Source organism: Olea europaea, chromosome 13, assembly GCF_002742605.1.
Source record: "Olea europaea var. sylvestris chromosome 13, O_europaea_v1, whole genome shotgun sequence".
Lineage (NCBI taxonomy): Eukaryota > Viridiplantae > Streptophyta > Magnoliopsida > Lamiales > Oleaceae > Olea > Olea europaea.
Genome location: NC_036249.1, coordinates 24,092,063 through 24,096,689, shown reverse-complemented (window position 1 = coordinate 24,096,689; position 4,627 = coordinate 24,092,063). Strand labels below are relative to the sequence as shown.

Here is a 4,627-nt window from a genome sequence, read left to right as displayed (position 1 = left end):
ATTTTAGTAGAATTTTGATAAAAGTTGATGAAATGAGTGGTTGAAAAGTTAATAAAAATTGCGGGTTCCATGAAATGTCTAGGCAAAATTGAAGTTTGACCAGTTGAAAAGTCGATAAAATTTTATCGTAGTTATTCAAACGAGGGCAAAGAACAGTAATAAAGAAACATCTTTTTGATGAGGGGAAAAAAATTAACACAATGTATAAAGTGCAAACTGAGCCCATAGTGCCCATGATGCTTACTTTTCTGTTGGAAGCATGATGAAGACATTAGGGGAATACCGTTTCTCATGCAATGTTGTAGGCACGCTTAGCAGAGTCGAGAGAATTGGAAAGAAGCATGGCGATGGTGACAGGGCCAACACCTCCAGGCACCGGGGTAATAGCTGATGCCTTTGTAATTGCTTCTTCATAGCAAACATCTCCAACAACGCGGTGGCCATGCAAACTATTTGCATCCTGAAAATCATCACTATACTGTAATAAAAATTTACATTCACAAACAACAGTCAAATGACTAGCAGTGAAAGACTTGAAGACATCTAAATTAAATGGTCATTTCCGAACAGTTAAATTTGCTTTGATATAAAAGATTTAGGTCGCTGACGCTATGCCAAGTGGACAAGACCGAACACTAAAATGAGCAATATTCCGATGCTATCCAATCCCGCCGCCAAAAAATTTGGTTTATAATAGATTATAGGGGAAATTGCAGCCGAGGTACCAAACCTTTCGTTTATTAGCAGACTTTGCCCAAACCTTTAGTTTGTGCCACCCACGATACCAAACCTTTCAAAAACTCGCAGTGGAAATTCAAATGGACGGAAATTGTTAATTTGACCGTTAGTTGACCAAAGATTTAACATTGACCAATATTTTGACTAATTTTAAAAGGATATAATGATAACTTTACATTTTTTAACAAAAAAAAAAAAAAAAAAAATTCAATATATTAATAATTAAATCAAAACACAAAAACACTATTCATCTTCTTCTCCACCCCCTCCCCCCCACACTCACTCACCCACTCACTCCACAAAACCAAATCCCACCAAAACACACACTGTGAGATGGGCGAGACGGAGAATTTGGAGATGGTGATGCAGAAGCCATCTACCCAAGTCCTAACAATTCCCTAATCAAGAAATTCTGTATTTCAGCTACAAATCATTCTATAGCAAAATTCCTAAAGTTTCCAATCTTTACAAATCAATGAATCAATAAACTATATCCATTCACAGAAATTAATTAAAAAAAATTCCTATACAAAGTACCAATCATCAACAGACCAGGTCCTTTCTAAAACCCCAAATTCTGCACACATCAAGAAACAACAAAGAGACTTCCAACTTTCAGTTTAACCAAATGGAAGCCAAGTTAACAAGAACCTAACCAAATTCAATATTTTTTATTCATAAAATTGATGAGAAAATCCCGGATTGAGCACACTCAAAAATCGTATATTGATATTAGCAGAATGAAGGAGGAAGATGCTGGCAAGAGAGCCAACGATGCGACGGAAGATGAATAGTGGTTTTGTGTTTTGATTTAATTATTAATATATTGTAATTAATTTTTTTTTTTTTGGTTGAAAAATGTAAAGTTACCATTTTATCCTTTTAAAATTAGTCAAAATATTGGTCAATGTTAAATCTTTGGTCAACTAATGGTCAAATTAACAGTTTCCTTCCATTTGGACTTCCACTGCGAGTTTTTGAAAGGTTTGGTATCGTGGGTGGCACAAACTAAATGTTTGGGCAAAGTCTGCTAATAAACGAAAGGTTTGGTACCTCGACTGCAATTTTCCCTAGATTATATGATTCCCATTAGAAAATCACTTTATTCAAGCAGATTCATTTCAAAACTCAATTGTATAACTTTTCTTTTTAACTTCTAATAAATTTTGTTTTAAATATCTTCTATGTAGATTTAAATTTATCTTTATTTTTTTTAAAGAACTGAACGAAGACTAATATGGCCAAGAAAAAGTTCTTTAGTTTTCAGGTAATTCCTGACAAAATGTAAGAATATAAACCTCCATCTACCTTAACAGAATTGGTTCCCTTATCAATCACAGTAGCCTCTGGTTTCAGCCAAAAGCCACGAACTATGTTTGGAACTCCAATATCCGTAATCACAATGTGAGCTTCAGACGTAACTTGCTCTGGGTTCTTTGTCATTGCATGCACCATACTGTGGCGTGATATCTCTGTAAAGAACCAATGCAGTATGAAAAAATCGAAGGTTTAAACAAACTGGTCGTCACTAAGCTTCATATTTGTTTCAAATTGTTTACTGAACTAATCTTTGTTACAATTTGATCACTCTCAAAAGTCAGTGAACACTAGTGTCTTAAACTCAAATATCAGGTAGTCAGAACATTAGCAGTAAGAAAAAAAATATGTGTGTACCTGCAAAAGCAATGAAACGGGCAATCCAACAATTTTACTTCTCCCGATTACCACCGCTTTCTTTCCAATGAGTTCCACACCATATTGCAGGAACAACTCAATGCAGCCCTTTGGGGCACAAGGAACAAACAGTGGTTCCCTTCCTTGAATGGCAAGATTCCCCATATCAACGGGATGGAAGCCATCAACGTCCTTTTCTACTCTAAAAAAATTCATGATCTTCCCCTCAACCAAATGCTGTTCCAGTACATGATTTATTAGAATGAATGAATGTATGAAGACCCACAAGAAATTTTTAACTTATGGCTCATGTTCAAACTATCTGATCAAGTGGATCTCTGGTATTGCCAAGACTACATTTTTTTTAGACAACATGAACTAGCATTTTCAAGTTATCATGGCAATTTCGTAACCGACAACAAAAAGACAATTGTAGGTGTGATGCCATAAATTGCACTAGATTATCTACAACAATTTAATAACGTCGAAGTGGCAATGATAATGATATGCATAAAAGTAAGTTCTGCAAAAACGTTTCAATTACAGCACAGTATGATTACGAACAAATTAAATGCTTCACTTGTACTAAAAATATAGAAGACCATAGATCACAGGAAATATGAACCTAAAGTATCTCTTTTAGGAAAATAAGTAATATTAAAGAAGAATTCCTCCAGAAAAGCCTTTCCAGTGTTAAATTTATAGTAAAACTAAAAATGAAAAATAGTGGATAATAATAATAGGAAACTCATAAATCATAATATCAAGGGAAAATCAAACTCGAAATATAACTACTAGTGGAATCAACTGAGAGCACTTGATGGATTGCATTCCTAATGATTGAGATTACAATCCAAAAGTATATACTTATTTAAACCATAAATTTAGAAAGTAGATGTAATTTTATTTCTCATAATAATTGTTAGTAAGTTAAAGGAATTTCTTTCCTGTTATTTTATCGAGTTAATTACTAACTCTAGTTAGGATTTCGCATATAAATATGGCTACATGGTCGATAATTCAAACATAAATTGATGTTCCTTTCTTTCTAAATTTTGCTACTATTCATTAGAGCAAGGTAACCTTCACTACGTCTTGACACTACACGGTTCCATATAGAAATGTTGTTATGCTAGGCCTTGGCTAAACGTTGGCCAGTTTTTGCTACATCTATTATACAATCCAACACATTGTAGTAGGAGAAAGCAAGAAATTTATATAAAGAAACATAATTTTGCAAAGTACATTACCCAATACTATTATAATGCAACACAGATTAGTTTCCATTATAGTGCTTCATAGATCTTCGTGCACCTCCTAGGAACTTTCACCATCTATAATTGAAATTCTAAATTTATAGAAAGCAATTGTCTAAGTTCGAGTATGATTAAAAAAAGGGCAATTGAGTGGTGCAATAAAACAATTTCCTTCAACATTTCTGCAAAATGTGTTGTAAATTCACCTGAAAATAAATCAGAGGAAAACAAACAATTCAACATAGCCAAAAAGCAATTACTTGAGGAAGAGAAAGTTGCACAATAACTCCTTTGCACAGATGGATTTTCATTAAAACTAGAAACAACTTGAAGAACATCAGTCTCTTTGCAATCCTCGGGTAGCCCTTCAACAAATGATGCAATTCTGACTTTATCACAAGCTTTTACCTTGATGCGAACAAACTATTGCGAATCCATTCTTTTACCTACAAGAAGAATACCTAATTCAGGAACTTTTCCAATGGAATTCTTCATTGCACAAATTTCACTTGCTATTTCAGATTCACGATCTGTTCGATAGTGATTATGAGAATTTATTTTTTGACCGTTAGAGAGAAAAGTGGATCACACCTATAAGTAAAAAAGTAAAAAATGATAGCTGGACAGTGAAATAACAGTCAAAAAATTGATTTTCTGGGGTGAAAAATTGCTATAAAATGGGGGCTTAATACTGTTCACAATTGACTTCCCATTAAGTACTATAGCAGTCTTCATGTTAGCTGTTTTAGTTTGCATATAGTGGTGGACAAAGTCAGTTTCTTAGAAACACTACTTATACATAGGGGAAAACATAAATAATTAGTGTTAAGATATTTCATCCACAATCTGTGGTTTTAGAACATAAGTGTGTCTTTGCACATAAGAGAGAGAGTGATCAGTGTCATGTTATTTGATCTATGAGCCCAAAATATTGAAGGGAAGCGAAATTATACACATTC

At 33.8% G+C, this 4,627-nt stretch overlaps 1 pseudogene; it reads right to left on the bottom strand.

Annotated features, from left to right (window-relative positions):
• Positions 1–289: 289 nt before the first annotated feature.
• On the bottom strand, positions 290–4,403 carry LOC111408568 (annotated as a pseudogene).
• Positions 4,404–4,627: the final 224 nt, after the last annotated feature.